The 22,086-nt window shown below is 38.2% G+C and overlaps 1 long non-coding RNA gene across 1 annotated transcript in view; it reads right to left on the bottom strand.

Moving 5' to 3' along the window:
- Positions 1–21,532, bottom strand: part of LOC136875645 (uncharacterized) — a 46,132-nt gene extending 24,600 nt beyond the window's left edge. Inside the window, exons 1-2 of the long non-coding RNA XR_011018430.1 lie at positions 21,425–21,532; positions 2,517–2,588 (exon numbers count right to left, since the gene is read on the bottom strand). This is a non-coding gene — a long non-coding RNA (uncharacterized lncRNA). The remainder of the gene's footprint in view (positions 1–2,516; positions 2,589–21,424) is intronic.
- Positions 21,533–22,086: the final 554 nt, after the last annotated feature.

Here is a 22,086-nt window from a genome sequence, read left to right as displayed (position 1 = left end):
ATGTTAATTCTCGCCGATAGGACGACGATCTGTTAATTTAATAATGTAAATAAGGCGAGTAATACAAGATACGCCATCATCCAATTATTTCTGTGTACAATGGTACTAGTGTATAAAGTGTTTTGAATGTCTTCAGAGTGAATTGCAATTCTAGAGAAAGGACTAGAGAGGACAGTCACACACTCAAGAAAATTTAGTGTCTAATTTATAGGTTTAATATGGTGGCATATCCATGTATAAATTATCTACGTGTTTTCTCAGGCATTAAAATTTTTAAGAAAAAAAAACATAATTCATTCTTCTCATTGCATAGTTTGACAGTATTCCTCTCATTATTAAGATTCCCCTACTGTAAATGATTAGATTGCTGCCCAGTAAGGACAGACTGCGACCCGTATGTCTCTACCGACTCAGCTAGTGCCTTGTAACGCTAGTAGGGGAGTAGGGGTCTTCGGCACCGCGCCCTGTCGAAGGCCTCATCCAAGGTGTTCCATTTTAACGTCATGTTGCGGGACTATTATGATCTACTGATGTACTGATACCACAAAAAGGGTACAGTACCTAGCACACCTACCAAGACGCTGGCTAGTGCATACCGTGGAGGCCACTGTGTAGGCTACTTGGAGCCACCGGCAGTGCCAATGCACTATGAGAGACTTTCTCTCATTACCAAAAATTGATGCCTCCTTGGCCATCAGATGATAAATGTTGATTTCCACAGGGAATCTGAAATATTTGTCCCGAATGAGTAAATTTATAATACCAATTTCAATGGTCCGTTATTGGACATTATAAATTTTCCAGCTAACTCATTCATGGTTGCCAGCATTTCGCTCCCATGTGCTAGGTTGGACTCATCAGTTTGTTGGAATAAGACCTATCTGTGTCGGTGCGACGTAAAGCAAAATAATCCGTTATTGAACATTATAAATTTTCCAGCTAACTCGTTCATGGTTGCCAGCGAATCACCTCCGTGTGCTAGGTTGGGCTCATCAGTTGGTACCTAGCACACCTACCAAGATGCTGGCTAGTGCAAACCGTGGAGGCCACTGCGTAGGCTACTTGGGGCCACCGGCAGTGCCAATGCACTATGAGAGACTTTTTCTCATAACCAAAAATTGATGCCTACTTGGCAATCAGATGATACAGATGTTGATTCCTACATGGAATCTGAAATATTTGTCCTGAATGAGTTTATTTATAATACCAATTTCAATGGTCCATTATTGGACATTATATATTTTCCAGCTAACTCATTCATGGTTGCTAGCATTTTGCCCCCGTGTGCTAGGTTGGGCTCATCAGTTGGTACCTAGCACACCTACCAAGACGCTGGCTAGTGCATAAATTTACTCATTCGGGACAAATATTTCAGATTCCATGTGGGAATCAATATCTATATCATCTGATGGCCAAGCAGGCATCAATTTTTTGTAATGAGAAAAAGTCTCTCATAGTGCATTGGCACTGCCGGTGGCTCCAAGTAGCCTACGCAGTGGCCTCCACGGTATGCACTAGCCAGCATCTTGGTAGGTGTGATAGGTACCAAGTGATAAGCCCAACCTAGCACACGGGGGCAAAACGCTGGCAACCATGAATGAGTTAGCTGGAAAATTTATAATGTCCAATAACGGACCATTGAAATTGGTATTATAAATTTACTTATTCAGGACAAATATTTCAGATTCCCTGTGGGAATCAACATCTCTATCATTTGATGGCCAAGCAGGCGTCAATTTTTGGTAATGAGAAAAAGTCTCTCATAGTGCATTGGCACTGCCGGTGGCTCCAAGTAGCCTACGCAGTGGCCTCCACGGTATGCACTAGCCAGCATCTTGGTAGGTGTGCTAAGTACCAACTGATGAGCCCAACCTAGCACACACAGGTGAAATGCTGGCAACCATGAATGAGTTAGGTGGAAAATTTATAATGTCCAATAAGGACCATTGAAATTGGTATTAAATTTACTCATTCGGGACAAATATTTCAGATTCCCTGTGGGAATCAACATCTATATCACCTGATGGCCAAGCAGGCATCAATTTTTGGTAATGAGAAAAAGTCTCTCATAGTGCATTGGCACTGCCGGTGGCTCCAAGTAACCTACGCAGTGGCCTCCACAGTATGCACTAGCCAGCATCTTGGTAGGTGTGCTAGGTACCAACTGATGAGCCCAACCTAGCACACGGGGGCGAAACGCTGGCAAATATGAATGAGTTAGCTGGATAATTTATAATGTCCAATAACGGACCATTGAAATTGGTATTATAAATTTACTCATTGAGGACAAATATTTCAGATTCCCTGCAGGAATCATCATCTATATCAGTAAAGCTAAATAGGAAAAAAAAAAAAAAAAAATTCTGTTATTAAACGTTTTCTTTTTCAGGTATTTTCTAAATTGGTCATACTGAAATTAGTTTTGACAAACTCAAGAACCCCACTTTTACAAACTAACACAAAAAATCAACAAAGTCAATGAATTATTTGGAAAAGTAATGTAAAGGGGAACTTACCATTATGTTAGATGTTTCTTCAAATGTTAGATGAGATCGCCAGCATCCTGACTTTTAAGCTCTCTTCCTCATCTGGTAAAGAAAGAAAATGAAATATACAGTAGATATACACTTCAAGAACTTTGAAGACAAGCTGATTCTTAATGGTACAATCTACAACGATTCTTAGACTTTTGTGGCCCGAGTTGATGCTGTTCTCCGTGGTGCTTTGAGCTGTAGTGTCACATTCTGGGTTGGTAAGTACACAAGGAATGTCACAAACAGGATAGCCAAAGTACTGAAGAAACACGAAATACACACCAAATTCACGTCATCATCATCATCATCATCATCATCATCATCCAAGCAATTTGACCAAGTTTGTAGTCATTTCTAAAGGTAGTTAGAATATATTCAGCTGCAATAGCAGTAGAGAAGAAGATATACCCAGAACCTATTCGATCACCTATGCCCCCAAAAGGTGAGTATCTTGCCTGCTACCCTGAGTAAGCCAAACAGCAGCAGAAAAAGAAGAAGAATGTGTAAACAGATACAGTACTTCCCACCCTTCACACCCATTATTCTGAATAACTCTGGTTCTAGGAATTTCTTACTCATTTGGCTACCGTTGTCTCGATGAGTACCAATCTAGAACTTAAGATCTGCATCTTCATCACCAGTACTTTCAAGAGCATTGGTTAAATTAAGAAAGAACTTCTTGGACGTTAACTCTTGACCACTGACTGGTAGCACCAGGGATCAAACTATGCCTAGCTATTTTTCACTTTCATCATGCACCTTAATTTCTTAACAGGACTCTTACCAGCCAAGTGCTTTCTAAAGGTACCATCTTCTGTAAGAGAGAGAAGAATAAGTACTTGTCTTGGTCCCATGGGTGGCTGAAGAAGTAACCTTTCTCCTCTAGCAGAGCATTCATTGCATGTTCAGGTAAGGCTAAATACCTCGGAGCCACCCAGCAGGATATATTTCAAGTGGGAATGATAATTATACCTGACCCCTTCAAATAACAATCACCAACAATATCTTTGAGGTAGGGCACTATTTTCCCAATGGCCAAACATCATTTTGCCATGCCCTATAACGTGGTGGTGGTGGTGGTGGTAAAGATTACTGTTTTAAAAGCAAGTATAATGGGGCATTCCCTGCTGTCATTTCTTGATGGCTACAGTACTTTTGCATCCACCTCTTGGCACAGGCCAGAGTAAAGTGTAGCTGCCACCGAAGTCTCAGTCTCATCCATGGCTGTGACAATATGGAAGCTGCTGGGGTATGGGTGGTACTGAGTAATGACATTCAGAGCGTCTGAGTGTTATAAAATGTGTTGGTCATAGGGTTAGTCGTGCTACAATAGGACTGTTTGGACCAGTGAGGAAAGCAACGGTAAATTACCTCACTCCTCATATTGCCTAGTGTGCCTCATTTTGTTGCTGCCATTGGTTTTTGTGGTTTTCCTATAACTGCATAGCCTTTGGTGGTGCTATTTGAGGATCCAACCAGCCTCTGGGCTGATGACCTAGCAGACAGATAATGGGACAACCACCCTCTACTTACGATGGTCAGATGAAAATTAAGAAATAAGGTAATGCGAAAAGAAGGGGAAGGGCCACAAAGGCCATGAAAATGGAAGACTCCCTCGGCCTGGCAAACCTAATACCATTGGGATCAGAAAGGTCATTGCGTAAGTGATACAGAGATGCTTTCAAATAACAGAAGAAATTAACAGGTATAAGTTCAGAAAGATCCCTGAACTAGCTCCACACTAGAGCACTGCAACGGGTACAGAGGGTGAATCTCTATTATTCTTACCGCCTTACTCAGATTCCCAGACAATGCTACCCACTGCTGACATAAATACTGGGAAAGGACAGAAAGAATTACTTTTTCCCTTTTTTACTTGATCTGCACACATCCTGGTTAGTGACAAAAGTCCATTGGATTAACATATGCTATGCTTAGCATAGAGCCACTTGAAATATGGGGTCAACTGTTTCATAACAAACCACTGGTCTAATGAATTTTTATTGCTCCCCAGCTGGCGATGAAATCTGGGTTAAATTATGGGAGTGATGCCAGCCACCTTCAGTCAACCTACTTTGGAAAATATTGCTCGGTTAATGATACTGTACTATATGTTCAAAATTACTTCTCAGTAGCGGCAATGAACACTTAACTTCCTAACTGGGGAGTCCTGAAGTTTTGTCAATGAACGTTTTGAGTGCTGCGGATAAGAGAAGAAGAATTAAAGAAAAGATCACAGAAATCATTCAGGTGCCTTATTAGTCTGGCTCTACTCTGAGGCCAATCCAGCACGGGAGAGTCATCAGGATCAATGAATATGCAAACTTCCATGCTAATTTTGAGGTCCTGGTGTCCTTACAAGGGGTATCTACCAATTTATACAGTCTGTTTTCCAGCAGATAACCAACACGCTCAATAAAAGTTTTGAAAATTTATAAAGGAATGTAAGTATAAGAGGGAACAGGAAAGTCTGCAGGCCTCTCTGAAAAACACTGCACAACAAGAAAGCACAAATAACAGTCACATAATACATGCAAATCAAACTACTAAGAAAGAGCTTCAGGAACTGCGTGCAATTCTCACTCTGAAGACTACTCTTTGCATCTTTCCCTTTCAGAAACAAACCAGAAAACAAAAAATACCACTTCAATCCTATATTTACATACCACTGGAATAACCATTAACCCATTCCGCTCTGGGCCTGAATATCCCTAACAAACGTTCTGGACTGGGCATTTCTAAGGATTTGAAAAATATTATATCTCTGTACCTCTAGGAGATATTTGCAGGATTCTTTTTTCTTTGTACTTGTTTAAGCATCTAGTTTATAAAAATGTTGTTTGTTTCACGTCTGCTATCACTGGAGATTTTAAAACTGTTTATATATTATACCATATTTTGCGAATGAAAAAAGTCTGACGGATTATTAAGTAAGTACAGTTTCTGAAATACTGTTATATTTCCCCTAGATTGATCATGTAAAATGTGCATTGCAATTACAAAACAACAACAATAATGAAAATGATATTAAATAATAACTGTTCAATAATAACAGTAATAACAACAATGAAAATGGGAAGTCTTATTTATATATTTTTATGTGATGATACTGGCTCGGAAGGTGATGATAGCGAAGATGATATTGAAGGCATGTAATTGTAATTTTATTCACAAATGGAAATATTGACATTCAAATAGGAATTACAAATAACATCTTGCATTTCATTATGATTGGAATTCATTTTACAGTTTACCGTATGTTTCATAACTCCGTGAGTACATAAGAACATCTACATATTAGTAAAGTTTTCTGTTTTGTTTTTTTTTTTTTTTTTTTTTTTTAGATGTGAGGGATTACGATTACATAAAATATCAAAAATATAACTTCTATAAAGCACTTGCTTACTGCGAAATGCCATATTTTAGAGCACACTGAGTAACAATACCTACTAATGCACACTCATCAATTATACCGTTAATTCTCTGACTTAGACAATACTGCCATCTGTTGAAATACTCTTGTAAGTAACACATGAAGAAACACGATGTAGTCGGCAGAATGTGTGCATAGCTCGTTCTCGATTTTAGCGAACTGTCAAACCTTACTACGGGCTATGTTCGCAGAGCAGTGTGAACGTAATTTTGGCCGCTGCGAAATATGCTCGCAGTCAGACCGGAAAGAGTTAATAACCAGTCTATAATATATCATATAAATCTGCAAAATAATAATTAAGAAGAAGACACAGAGCTGACTGCAATCAGACAGGTCCACAGGTGGTGGATAGTGGGCAACCGCAGCTGCGATGTAAGTAGCATGAGCTGACGAATAAGCTATCCTGGATCAACAGCAGCATTGCTGCCAGGATGTAGCGGGTCTGTATATGACATGGTGGTGGTGATTATTGTTTTTTTTTTGCTAGGGGGCTTTACGTCGCACCGACACAGATAGGTCTTATGGCGACGATGGGATAGGAAAGGCCTAGGAGTTGGAAGGAAGCGGCCGTGGCCTTAATTAAGGTACAGCCCCAGCATTTGCCTGGTGTGAAAATGGGAAACCACGGAAAACCATCTTCAGGGTTGCCGATAGTGGGATTCGAACCTACTATCTCCCGGATGCAAGCTCACAGCCGCGTGCCTCTACCCGCACGGCCAAATTATTGTTTTAAGAGGAAGTGCAACTAGGCAACCATCCTCTATACAATACTAATCAGAGAGAAAAAAATTGAAAGGATGATTAAAGAAAATGAAGGTATCAGCCAAAGAAAGACAAGGGTCATGAAGGGTGTGAAAACGGAAGACTCCCTAGCCCTCGCAACCTAACTGCGCCAAGGTTGGAAAAGAATAACAGCTGATCACAGGAGGTCGGATAGGACAGATAAAAGTGAGGAGCTAGGCACAAGAAGAAGCAATGCCAGGTCTCAGCTAAAGGGCCCTGTGGTCGCTAACCCACACTCTGAAGTTGAGAGATGCTGGGCCCCTTTTAATCGCCTCTAATGACAGACAGGGGCTACCGTGGTTGTTACTGTACTGCACCCACCCACAAGGGAAGTAAACAGCATGACAGTTTCTAAAAAGTGCCATGTATATTCAAAGACGAAGAGGCGGCCTCAACACGTAACTTGGCAGAAGGTATAAATGTAACCCAGTTAAATGGTGACAATGGAAAGAATAAGAAATTATCTTGGAAAACAGCCACTGCCTCGAGAGAACCAAAGAAGTCATGGAGCCACTGCAGGCAATGACAGAATGTAAGCCGATGGCGATAGGTTGGTGAGAAGACAGCCACCTGCCAGAACAAATCCCAAATAAACTACGGTCGCCCAAACCGCAAACATACGCAGCATGTGACAATTACTACCTGCACCCTCAGAAACTGTCTTTGCAGAAAATGCAACCACGAAAGGGGGAAACGCCTGTACCTGAATGAAAGGGAAAAATTTTGTCAACAAATTTATAATGGGGACTTGAGAGTTACCAGGCTGGGAACACGACAGACTACTGATACATACTCCAAGGAGCATTCTTGGAAAAGTATCCCACCATTCAAGTGTTTGAATAACAGGTAACTGACCAAAGTAGGGCAAGTGTGACCAGAAACTTCATTTCTGACATCATCCTGAACAAAACTAGACAATAAATTGCTAGTGAACTAGGAAGTCCTCAGCATCCTTTGGCAACAGTCGAAATGCGTGAAATGCAAGAAGAAATCATAAAACAACCAACGAATACAACAGTACAGCAAAAATTTCAACACAGACAATCTCCAACTGCTGACAGTTACACCCTGGAGGATGCAGTAGCTACAAAAATATACAAAGAATTTCAGATGGCCTTGATGGAATATGAGGACACAGACCCCACACAAAGACCAATATTAACCTGCCAAAAGCAAGCAAAGAGGTTTGCAAAGATTATAGAAATCTATATATATAAAATAGGAGTTTTGTCTGTACAATGCTCAGAATTTAAAAAGAATGGTATTTCTGTATCAATCGTATCCACAGAAACAAAGAAATGCACTTTATAATTTTCCATCATTTCTGTCTGTCTATCTGTCTGTCTGTATTATGTAGACACATCACAAGAAAATGGCTGAAGAGAACTGAATGAAAATCAATATATAAAGTTGGGGAATAAGGCAACTACAATCTAAGCTATAAATCATTTTATTCACGCTGAGTGAAATGGTAGTTTAGGGAAAGGCCTAAAATGTAATTCTTACAAACCTATGTTATCAGTGATTGTATTGATAAATATTATATCACTGAAGTTACATTGAATTAAAATCTGATCATTTATGTCTTATACATTTTTTTACCTTACCGATTATGAAAGGAAATGCCATGTGGCCTTCCGGAGAGGCCTGGTGCAGGTTTTTTGATTTGACACCCGTAGGCGACCCTGCCGGGAATCGAACCCGGGACCCCTGTGACCAAAGGCCAACAGGCTAACCACTTGACCATGGAGCCAGACTCCATACCGATTATGATAACAGAGATATTCATGAATTTCAACTTTTGTTGTTAAGTCCATATCATCGCTGAGCCACAAGAAAAATGGGCGAACAGAATTTAATGAAAACTGGTATATAATGTTGAGGAATAAGGCACTACAGTCTAGGCTATAAATACTTTTGTTAATGCAGGATAAAATAATAGTTTAGGGGAAGGTGCCTAAAATTAAATTTTTGAAAGTTCTAGTACTGGAGATTGTTTTAGCAACATTTTGAGGCTTTATACACCGGTCTTGAATATTAACCCGATACTTGGCTTTTCTTTATACCAGAAGGAGAAGATCAAATCAAGAACAATAACAATAAAAAGAAATATGAAGCTGCAGAGGGCCGGACAGAGCACAGAAGTGAGTACGTCAAAAGCCACTGACAGTGAGAGTCATACCTACTTATGTGCCTCAGAATCTGGGGAACAATGCAATGAATGGACAAATATGTAATCATGCACATGCTATGTGATTGTCTACTACAGCTAGTATTTAAATAAACAAATACTACCAAGTTGTCTAGCTAGTCATCACATGTTCAACCAGATACACACTGCAATTTACTGTGCAGCTCTAGCAGCTGTCAGGACATATGGTGGGGGGAAAAAATATCCCGACAAAACCGTTAAATCAAGGCTCAGAGAACCGCTTTGGCAGCACCACCTGACGAAGAGAAATGCCAACCTCAGACAAGGTGTCAATAGATTAACTGAGTATGCCAGAGGCAATCAAAGTTCCAGGCTCTCTTAAACATGTAAATAAACTTTCAAGGAATGCCAATAAGCATTCAGACTGAGATCCAGAAAATATGACCATCACAGGACACCGAAACCATGAAACGAAAGCTCACCACCCTTACAAGATGTCTAGAGCGTTACACAGTGTCAACAGAGAGAAAAACCCAATCCGTGTTATTCAATAGAAACTAAAAGCTATTTTAATATCAGTTTGGAATAACTGATGTGAACCGTGAGAACAATAGTACACCAACTACAGAAAATATTGCATGTTAAGTTACTGTCATCGGCATGTTCAACACCTAATTGATAATCTTAAACATAATGGTCAATAGTAAATTGATCCATAATGACAGCCAATATATCACATTAAAAGATCAATTAAATATGAATGATCACCTCGTCAACACTAATATGAAATTTATTACAATCTCAATACACCAACCATGTTTTAAGAACCAAAGTTCTCCTCTTCAGTGGCTTAAACTACCATTATAAACCTCAGAACTTATTATAATAAACATTTCTTATAGTATTGCGCATATCAAGTTTCGATTACCTCAACGAAAAAAACAAATGAGCTTTGAAATTATGTTAGCTAGTGTTCTTTACTTCCTTCTTTGGAAGATATTAATTCAATAATTTTATTTAGGAAAGGAAGATGCTAAAGACATTGAAAATGAGTTTTTCAGAAAAGAATCTAAATGCATAAAAATCACTGTTTTTCATATTAATGGGAATAAAAACATGTAGTTTTGTATGTACTGCTGGTTTATCAAGAATAAGACAAGGAAATTATAAATGGATCTGTAGCTTAAGACTGGAGGGGAGTGTTGGCTGTTACCCTTTTTCTCTCTCTCTCTTTCTTTTCTTCCGTAAGCATCTTCTTGCTAATTTAAGTAAAACATTCTCTTCATTTAATGGTTCATGCAAATTTAAATCATTGTTTCTTTTCTGTGCTAAATATAAATCTTTTCAAGTATATCCATAAATTTTCATTTACTTGTCATGTGTTTAAGCCTCTGAAGAAGAGAACTCTGGTTCTTGAAACATGTTTGGTGTATTGAAATTGTAATAAATTTCTTATTAGTGTTGACAAGGTGGACATTCATATTTAATTGACCTTTTAATGTGATACAAGTTCAAGACCTGTCGAGTACAACGAAACTGCACGCTGGATTCCACAGGAAGAAAATTTGTCTCACAACACTGAAGAGATGTCACAACAGAAGAAGTAAAGAGAGCAATTAATAACCTGCATAACTGGAAGACACCAGGAATTGATAGGATCCAGAATTATTACAATAAGAAAATTGATGTGTGAGCACAGGCTCCTTACTCTGTATATGGGTAAGATCATCCAAGATCCAAATACAATACCACTTTCTCATGACAGGTGTTACATACTTGAGGTGAAAGATGCAGACACGGCCGACCCGGCTAAATACTGTCCAATCACATGTCTGCCAGCTCTGTCACCTCCATCATAGCAAAAAGGATAGGCCTACAGGAACACTGCACGGAAAACAATATAGTGTTCTTGCTGAAGAGCAAAACCACGGCAAGAAATATTGACTAGGCTGTAAAGAACAGCTGACCATTGATACTATAGCAATGTCATCGAGCAGGCTCAGCTGAAACAATGGAACTTAATATAAATGTTTCATAGACTTCAGAAAAGCGTTCAACTTTGTTTCCCATACTTGGCTCTTGAAAGTACTAAACATGTACAAGATCGAAAAAGATCGACCCAGTAATTGCTTTGTTCCTCCAGAGAGGCCGGGTGCAGATCTTTTAACCAGGATTACTTGATTACCTGATTCAAGACAAAGGGTTGGGATATAGCCCCATATCTGAAGTACTTATTTGATTATTGTTTGGTCAGAGGAGCTATACCAGATGAATGGAGCGTTGCTATAGTAAGCCCTGTGTATACAGGAAAGGGTGATAGACATAAAGCTGAAAATTACAGGCCAGTAAGTTTGACGTGCATTGTATGTAAGCTTTGGGAAGGCATTCTTTCTGATTATATTAGACAAGTTTGTGAAATTAATAACTGGTTCGATAGAAGGCAGTTCGGTTTTAGGAAAGGTATTCCACTGAAGCTCAACTTGTAGGATTCCAGCAAGATATAGCAGATATCTTGGATTCTGGAGGTCAAAAGGACTGTATCGCGATTGACCTGTCTAAAGCATTTGATAGGGTGGACCATGGGAGACTACTGCCAAAAATTAGTGCAATTGGACTAGACAAAAGAGTGACTGAATGGGTTGCTATATTTCTAGAAAATAGATCTCAGAGAATTAGAGTAGGTGAAGCTTTATCTGACCCTGTAATAATTAAGAGGGGAATTCCTCAAGGCAGTATTATCAGACCTTTATGTTTTCTTATATATAAATAAATGATATGAGTAAAGGAGTGGAATCGGAGGTAAGGCTTTTTGCGGATGATGTTATTCTCTATAGAGTAATAAATAAGTTACAAGATTGTGAGCAACTGCAGCGTGACCTCAAAAATGTTGTGAGATGGACAGCAGGCAATGGTATGTTGATAAACGGGGTTAAAAGTCAGGTTGTGAGTTTCACAAATAGGAAAAATCCTCTCAGTTTTAATTACTGCGTTGATGGGGTGAAAGTTCCTTTTGGGGATCATTGTAGGTATCTGGGTGTTAATATAAGGAAAGATCTTCATTGGGGTAATCACATAAATGGAATTGTAAATAAAGAGTACAGATCTCTGCACATGGTTATGAGGGTGTTTAGGGGTTGTAGAAAGGATGTAAAGGAGAGGGCATATAAGTCTCTGGTAAGACCCCAACTAGAGTATGGTTCCAGTGTATGGGACCCTCACTAGGATTACCTGATTCAAGAAATGGAAAAAATCCAAAGAAAAGCAGCTTGATTTGTTCTGGGTGATTTCCAACAAAAGAGTAGTGTTACAAAAATGTTGCAAAGTTTGGGTTGGGAGGAATTGAGAGAAAGAAGAAGAGCTGCTCGACTAAGTGGTATGTGATTGAAATAATAACATTAAGTTATTTATTTGACCACCTAATCAATACAAAATCGTCTTGGATGATTTACATAAATTTGTTAACTAATAGTGGTACATGTTTCGCCTTCCCTGAAGGCATCATCAGCCATAGTCTTAACCTTAAATTAAAAATAAGCGTCTAAATAACATGTAGTAATGAAATGAATTTTAAAATCTTGAAGAGATTTGAAGTAAAATAACATTAAAAATAACAATGATGGTTTGAAAATACAATGTGATGAGATATAATAGTGGAAGTATTAACAAAATTAACATTAGAAGGCTGCTAAAATAAGTGCAATGGATAAAACAACAGATTGTTATACAACAAGTAGTAAGATTGCATAAAAGTAAAGTTGATAGTCTGGCGGTTATAATTAGACGATGGCGAAAAATCGTATATAATCAAAGTAAAGAAGAGAGAATAAAAGTCAAAGTTAGTCGAGAGATCCGAAGTTAATCATGATCTTGAAGATAAAAGACGAAAGTCAGATGCATATGGTGAAGTTGTAGAACACGTTGAGGATATGAAGTTGGTGAATAGAAGTTGAAGAACAGTTTCAAATAGGATCACTATGGACCATCTCAAAATTTGAAGTGATGTTCAAATGTTGTAAATTGTGAGTTTGTAGATATTCTAGTTGAAAAAGCATATAAAAGTGGAATCATTTGACGGTGACAAAGATAGCTTGTAACGTTATGAGTTAGAAGTATTTGCAACAGTAGACTTCTTGCTACGTGTGTTATAACTCGCATGTTATAACATAACATAATATTTCATGTAAGTGGTATGTTCTGAGCTGTCAGCTGAGAGATGGTGTGGAATGACATTAGTAGACGAATAAGTTTGAGTGGTATTTATAAAAGTAGGAAAGATCACAATATGAAGATAAATTATTGGAATTCAAGAGGACAAATTGGGGCAAATATTCATTTATAGGAAGGGGAGTTAGGGATTGGAATAACTTAACAAGGGAGACATTCAATAAATTTCCAATTTCTTTGAAATCATTTACAAAAAGGCTAGGAAAACAACAGATAGGGAATCTGCCACCTCGGGCAGATCAGTATTGATTGATTGATTGACTGATCTTGATTTTGAGTTGATGCCTTATAGGTGACCTGCATGTCTGCAAGGATGGGGACTTATGATGAAAACAGCACATACACTCAGTTCCCGAGTCAACTAAATTAACCAATGAAGGTTAAAATCACTGACCCGGCCACGAATTGAACTTTGAATCTCTTGGACCAAAGGCCAGCACGCTAACTCTTTAGCCATGGAGCCGGACAGAGCAAAACTGAAGAAGTGGAACATAAATCTCAACCTCCACACCACAGACAAACATACAGAGACTAGATTCATACCAATCAAAAGAATTTTAAAAAGTCACTCAGATGCAATATCTTGTTTGGCACTCAATCCGCTCTCATAGCTTCTTAAATCAACTGGTTATGGGTTCGACATCAGGTGATGGTGGTGATTACTGTTTCAAGAGGAAGTACAACTAGGCAACCATCTTCTATTAACCCTAATCAGAGGGAGAAAATGGAAGGGGTCCAACACTTTGAAAAATGAAGGTATCGGCCAAAGAAAGACAAAGACCACGAAGGGCATGAAAATGAAAGACTCCCTACACCTCGATATCTAAAACCATCGAGGTAAGGAAAGAACAAGAGTTGACCAAGGAAGGTCGGATAAGGTATATGAAAGTGAGTAGCCTGGCACAAATGAGTGGAAGCAATGCCAGGATTCAACTAAGGGCACCATGGTTGCCAATTCACATCCCCAAGTTAAGAGTCCTGAGGCCCCGTTTAGTGACCTCTTACGACAGGCAGGGGATACTGTGGATGTTATTCTACCACCCCCACCCACAGGGGGACGACATCACAGTGTTAAGCACAAGATATCTCATCTCCTATATATGGATAATATAAAACTTTACTCTGCCACAAAATAACAACTGAAATATCTACTTGCAGTCACCCACAGTTTCTCTACAGACATATATATGCAGTTTGGACTTGACAAATGTGCCACCCAGACCATCTGGAAAGCATATCATGCAGCTCAAGGAATCCAAATTAAAAACACAGAAAACATTCTTCCCCTTGGCCACAAGACATACAGGTACCTAGGCTACAACCAGGGAACAATTCGACATAAGGAATTCAAAGAAAATCTTACCACAGTTTATCTTCAATGAGTGAGATCCTACATTCTAAGTTCTCTGGCAAGAATATCATAGAGTCTATAACTACTTTTGCTACACTAGTTCTAACATATTCCTTTGGCACTAACCAGTGGACCAAAGCTGATCTCCCTCATCTACAACTGAAAACAAACATATTGCTAACCAAAAACCACATGCATCACCCAAAAGGCTCCACAGAAAAACTCACTATGCCCCATTATGTTCAAGGTTGAGTATTTAGATATAGAGAAATTACAAAGCTAAGAGGGGCATCACTGAGATCTGAGAAAAGGCAAGAATTTATCACATTGTGCAGAAGTTTTCGGAGATGGAACATCCATTGCATGACTCCACCATGTGAATGATCAGAAGTTTTGTAAATAATATGTATATATGTTATATAAAATTATATACAGTGTCTCTTTCTTGTACCTGCTGCCAAAGGGGTACTCAATAATAATAATAATAATAATAATAATAATAATAATAATAATAATAATAATAATAATAATAATAAAAAAAGTCTGAAAAAATGGAACAGACACCAATAGACAAAAATAAAAGCAAGCCGAGGAAAGAAGCAGTGGCGATCTTCAGATTGGAAACAGGACATGACTGCTTAGCTGCACATCTAGCTAGAATCAAAATATACCCAACAGAAAAGTGTACCATCTGCAAAATTACTGGATCAGTGATGGACTCTAAACACCTACTTCAGAGCACAGGACTCAACCCAACCCAACCCAATAAAAACAAGGCAATTTACCATGCCTACACTGGACAGCCAGAAACAAGATGAATCAAGATTCTGTTCGCTAATACATCTGTACTTTATTAACGTTAGTTGTATATTATTTTTGTTTAGAGATATCATTTTTGTATTGGAGTTACTTCCCAACAAAGCCATTAGGTTACAACACCACCGCTCAATATCAGTGCTACAGATTCAGGTTTCCACTATAGACCAGACAATAGCATAATGGAAACAGAAGGCTCTGCACGAGTGGAACTCGAATGAGCTGGATCAGCCATATGTCACTACAAGAAAATCGCACGCCTGGCTGACACACTCAGAAGTATATCGGAGACAGAAGCCTTAATGTTGCAATTCAGGACCAAGTTATTGCAAGAAAGAACTACAGAAAGTACATAGTGTAAGACCAATTGGTAAAATCTGATCTCTGTCGCCAATGCCCTACATCCAGCAAGACAATACAAGACATCAAGTCTGAATGTCAATTATTGGCAAATCCGGATTACAGATATAGGCATGATCAAGCCCTAACAAAAATAATCCATCAGAAACTGGCTTATTAGTACCAAATCATTAAATACTCAATACCTCACTGGAAGTACACACCAGCATTAGCTCGTAAAAATGAGTACTGTAGACTTTATTAGGATGGAAGTATCATCAACTAACAAGACAATACCAATAATGTACAACGGATGATTGTTTAGTCTGCCCTGTCAATATATTATCAATATTTGAATTATTTTTTTTACCATTTTTACGCGTACATGTTTCGGGAGTCTTAACTCCTATCATCAGCGCTTTCTACATCAATATCAATATAGGAGGAATATTTTAACTTTTTACGAGTGTTTTAAAGGGTTCTAATATGTGTGAATGTCAAATTTAGACTAGCAAGTGTCTGGCTGGCGAGCGGGTAGGCTTCCTCCACTTCAACATTTCATACTAGAAGAACAAATTCAAGGACATAATGGGAGGTTTGTTCCGCTCTGTTTAAAAAATCCAGTCCAACAACAGTAAAGCAGAACTTCATCTGGCCTGATAGCAATAATACACAACTAAATCTTAATGTGTTTTATAATTTAATAATAAATCAGTGCTTCCTAGAAGGGATTTGAACATCAACAAGATTTAAATTTGACGATAAGATAGTTGATTTTTAATGGGTCTACGCTTAAATGGCAACAACAATTCAAATAGTGACAAGAAACAGTTTATCTGTGGCCGACTCGGCTAGTAAATCCATCTAAGGTTATGATACACATTTGTAAGCGATGTACAATACAGGAGGAATATTTGAACTTTTCACGAGTGTTTTTATAGGGTTCTAGTATATGTGAATGTGTTACATTACAACAGACATTAACAAGAAATGAACAGTGTATATATATGGATTAGATTTAAAATTATAAATGGCAATGTTTAATGTAAAACAGAGTGATGTTAGATCTTGGGATTTGGGGAAGATTGATATTGATGTACAAAGCGCTGATGAAGGGAGTTAAGGCTCCCGAAACATGTGCGCGTAAAACATTGTAGTAAAAAATCAAATACTGATAATATATATTGACAAGGCGGACTAAACAATCACCTGTTGTATGTTATTGTTACGAGTCAATGCGGACCAATTAAGGACCGATAATGGTAAAATTTGTTGATTTTGAGACAATACCATGTAATAGATCAGACATCGTGCTACTTGATAAGAACAAGGAAACATGATACATCATAGATATTGAATGTCCTAATTCCTATAACCTGCAGGTAACATACATAAAGAAAGTACCCAATTTCACTGATTTGTAGGAGAAAATTAAAGCAATGAACAGAGCCAAGAAGGTTATCACAGTACCAAGTGTGCAATTGTCTTATTTCAATGACGCTGCATAATAGCCTCAAAATTCTCAATCTGCACTCACTTAACTACATAGAACTTCAGAAATCAGTCGTGTTAGCCACTTATCACAGTTTTCGGAGATGGAACATCCTCTGCATGACTCCACCAAGTGAATGATCAGTAGTTTTGTAAATAATATGTATATATTATATATAATTATATATAGTGCCTCTTTCTTTTATCTGGTACCAAAGGGGTACTCAATACTAATTGTAATACTGTATTGTGAAATACTGTAATAAAAATAATCAAAGCAGGGGAAAGCATGCATACGACAGAAACAAACTCACAGACATAGAATAGGATTTCCTCAAAAACAACTGCAGGAATTTCTACAAGAAGTTCCTTGAGAGTCTACCCAGTTATCAGTCTCCAAGCACATGTATCCATAGATCAGATGGCACACTAGAGACAAACACCAAAGAAAACTGCAAGATCTTAGCAAATTACTTCCAAGTCCTACTCAATTGCGACCCACCAAAAGAGAAATTGCACTTTGATGATAATAATAATAATAATAATAATAATAATAATAATAATAATAATAATAATAATAATAATGTTATTTGCTTTACGTCCCACTAACTACTTTTACGGTCTTCGGAGATGCTAAGGTGCCGGAATTTAGTCCCGCAAGAGTTCTTTTACGTGCCAGTAAATCTACCGACACGAGGCTGTCGTATTTGAGCACCTTCAAATACCATCGGACTGAGCCAGGATCGAACCTTCCAAGTTGGGGTTAGAAGGCCAGCGCCTTAACTGTCTGAGCCACTCAGCCCGGCAATTGGCACTTTGAAAAGCCCATGCCAAACCCAGATTGACCTACGACACTGGAAGAAACAGCAGATCATTCAATCTTTTAAAAATAACGAAGCACCAGGAGAAGATGGCATTATCGTAGAGATGTTGAAACTTGGAGCTCATCAAAAGATTCCAATGCAATCCTAACAAAAATCTGGGAAACAGAAGCGATCCCGTAGAATTGGAAGTGTGCATTGATGCAAAAAAAACTGACAAAAGAGATACTAACTACAGAGGTCTATCCCTACTACCCATTGCTTACAAAGTTCTATCTAAAGCCCTCCTAAACCAACTAAAAAAACAAACAGACCATTTGATTGGGGAATATCAAGTTGGTTTTAGGAAAGGACATTTGTGTGCTGAACTGATATGGAATCTGAAGATGATTCTGAAGATCCGCAGAAGCAACAACACGATAAGTCACCTTTGTGGACCTGAAGAAAGCGTATAACTCTGTGGATAAACAGACCTTGTTCGACATGCTAAAAGAACTTCCAGTGGATAAAAAGACCAGAAAACACAAAATCTAAAGTGAATTTTGGGGGGGAAATTTCTGACACTTTTGAGGTTCACACGGGTGTTTGGTAAGGAAATGAACACTCTCCTCTTCTGTTTAACTTGGTTTTAGATGAAGTCATCGGAGAGGTAAGAAAAGGATATCACAGGCATAAACATCAGGACTGCTGTAATGAAATCAAAGTGAAAGGCTTGGTTTTACAGATGACCCAACAATAATCATTAAGAACAAGGAGAAAACTAGGAATGCTATTGAGACAGTGGTGGAGGTGATTACTGTTTTAAGAGGAAGTACAAATGGGCAACCATCCTCTATTAACACTAATCAGAGTGAAGAAATGGAAGGGATCCGACACTTTGAAAAATGAAGATCGGCCAAAGCAATACACAGTCCATGAAGGGTGTGAAAATGAGACTCCCTAGGATTCGCAACTTAATACCGTCGAGGTCGAAAGAAAGAGAATTGACCAAGGGAGGTCGAATAGGATAGATGAAAGTGAGGAGCCTGGCACAATGAAGTGGAAGCAATATCAGGACTCAGCTAAGGGCCTCGTGCTCTCCAACCCATGTTCATGGGGCCCCTTGAGCATTACACGGAATAGCATCACAGGCAAGCCTTCAGATATCATTCAAGAAAACCAAGAATATGCAGAATTTTCAGCAAAAGTGCAAGAAAGATGAAGTTGAAATGGCATAAGGGGCAATTTCACATGTAACTTTTTTTTAAATACCTTGGATAAATAATTCTTCCTTTGGGATTAGACATTTTGGCCAATACAGAAAGGGCCCCAAAACTTCAGAGAGCATTTAGACTAACATGGGATCAATCAGTAGCGGCGATTGGGAATTAAAAGTGCAGGGGAAAAAAAATACAGACAACAAAAAGTACCCGGGTTTGCGGGATATAGCGGATGGGTGGGTGGGTGGGTGGATGGGTGGGATTTCATCAATACTGAAGAAAAAAAAATTACAAAGTGGTAAGCTCTTTGGTGCTCTCTGAGCAAATTTCGACAGAGAGATAGAGGTTGACAGTTTACCAATTTAAGTGCGGTAATATTAGTTTCGTGAGATTTTGATTCAATTCTATACAATAAAACTTTACACCATAGGAACAATATAACATATTTATTACAATAAAATAAAAGTACGGTGTGATTATACAATTAAAATAATTTAGTATTAGACTACACCCTAAGAAACTAACAGACACTATAGAGACTGCCAGACTGACGATTGCGCGCGGCAAGCGGGTGAATCATACCTGTGTCCATGACCTTGGCAAAAAATGTACCCTGCTACCCTTCCTTACAGCACATGCAAAGTGTTCACTACTTGCTTTGGCGCTATACAAATCGGTTATCCAGGACGAATGACATTTTGTGCGTATTTCCGCTAATAATTCTGTTAATAATTACAGAAAATGAAGGAAAGAATCAGCTAAGACAACAGGGCTTGTACGCATTGCTTTTTTTTAATAATTCCTAGTTTAAGCTGGCTAAAATGGAATCAAAATGTAATATTTTTCTCCCCCCCCCCCCCCTCACCCCCTTAATCGCCGCTACTGGAATCACTACAAGAAATGAATAATGACACATAATGGTAAATTGAAACATGAAATAAATTTTATTTTAATGGTTCTGTAAAATGACAAAGATGTAATGAAATTAATTAATCACATAGAACTGTTCTAACTTCATTACATTACATCTAGCGACTTCTTCATATGATGATGATTCAACATGTACTTTTTAAGTTAAAAATAACATGTATCATATCAGTGTGAATTTTATCCATGTTTTTTAACTATTACCTAGTATATTGATTTTAAGTTAATTCTAGACAGCTGAAGATGGCCTAATGCAGCCGAAACATGTCCTGTAATTTTAATAAGATGCTTTTACAACTTTGAAATAGTAAATAAACTTATAAGTATTGACTAGGTGGAACCATTATACTAATTTTTCAATTTATATAAACTGAAGCATTACAAAACAGTTGTTCCAACAGAAGTTCTATATGCATCAGAAAACTTAACTTCAAGGAGGACATTCAAAAATAGCCGATATTGAAAAACAAGAACGTAAAATTCTTAGGAAATGTTCGGCCCCACGCAAGAAAATGGAATTTGGATCAAAAGAAGAACTGCAGACCTCTATAGTCACACAGTTTCATCAATACTGTATGAAGGCAGCGTTTGACTCACGAGAAGATTATTCAATATAATAAATTCCCAACACAGGAGAATAAATTGGCTGGAGGAAACAAGAGGGTATCTGACTGAATTGAACATCAGGGAAGACATCATGAGAAATCGTGAAGTCTTGCGGCTCTCAGTAAATAAAGACACATTTATGATGAAAACTAATACCAGGACTGGTACAAGGTGGTCAGGAGAACGGAAGAGGCAACACAGTGAGTTCATGAAGAGATTGTGGAAGAATATTAAGGTGAAAGTCATCAAGCTAATGAACAAGTTCCAATGGGCATAACAAAACTATAATAATAATAATAATAATAATAATAATAATAATAATAATAATAATAATAATAATAATAATTCTACAGATTTTTCCACATCTGTAGGGTCGCGGGTGGATTTGGCCGTGTTTTACAGCCTTATGTCCTTCCTGACGCCAACCCTATATATATGGAAGGATGCCGTCACTATTGCATGTTTCTGTGGTGGTTGGTAGTGTAGTGTGTTGTCTGAATATGAAGAGACAAGAGTTGGGACAAATACAAACATCCAGTCCCCGAACCAGAAGAATTAATCAGACGCGTTTAAAATCCCCGACCCGGCCGGGAATCAAAGCCGGGACCCTCTGAACCGAAGACCTCAAAGCTGACCATTCAGCCAATAATAATAATAATAATAATAATAATAATAATCGCTTATATGATACGAATGTGCAATTGGAGCTGGTAATTAATCATCTATTGTGGAAAAAGGTACAACGTACTTAACATCACAGAAACGATGAAGTCACGAGGAGGGGCTTCAGAACCATCCTCCACCCAGTTAGCCTGAAAAAGGAGCAAAATGCATAATCATAGTGAATATTAATGGCACACTGTAATTATAAAAACGAACCGAGAACCAAAAGTCCACTACGTAATAAAATAACTTACGGTACTCGATTGAACGTAAACAACAAACAAAATAACAAAGAGAATAAGTAAGAGTCGACACTCAACGTTATTTTTAACTTCCGTACACAGCGGCTGACGCAACGACTACCAGGAATTGCACGTTAGCGCTCGTAGTGGTCGTAGGGAAAAACTAAAATTACCGGGCGGGCGATTTAAATCGTTTAGCGCGGGTCGCGTCGGGTACCCAGGTTCTCACCCTCCCTCCCACCCCCTCTCTTAAATATATTCATTTCTTTTCTTTCATATCTTTCTTCTTCTTTCCTTTCTTTCTCTTACCTTTTTTTTTTTTGGAATACTTCATTCTGAACAATGGCCTGTGCTTTATTATTATTATTATTATTATTATTATTTCTATTTTTCTTTTTTCTTGCTGGAGAAAAGAAGCTTACCAGCCTGTGCTGCTTATTATAATTTTATTTTTACTAATTCACAAAGCCATGAAGGAAGGGATTAACTGGACTGACCTGTGCTG

The sequence above is a fragment of the Anabrus simplex genome, chromosome 6, assembly GCF_040414725.1.
Source record: "Anabrus simplex isolate iqAnaSimp1 chromosome 6, ASM4041472v1, whole genome shotgun sequence".
NCBI classification, from domain to species: Eukaryota; Metazoa; Arthropoda; class Insecta; order Orthoptera; family Tettigoniidae; genus Anabrus; species Anabrus simplex.
Note: the sequence above shows the minus strand (reverse complement) of the source record. Positions and strands in the feature narration are given on the sequence as shown.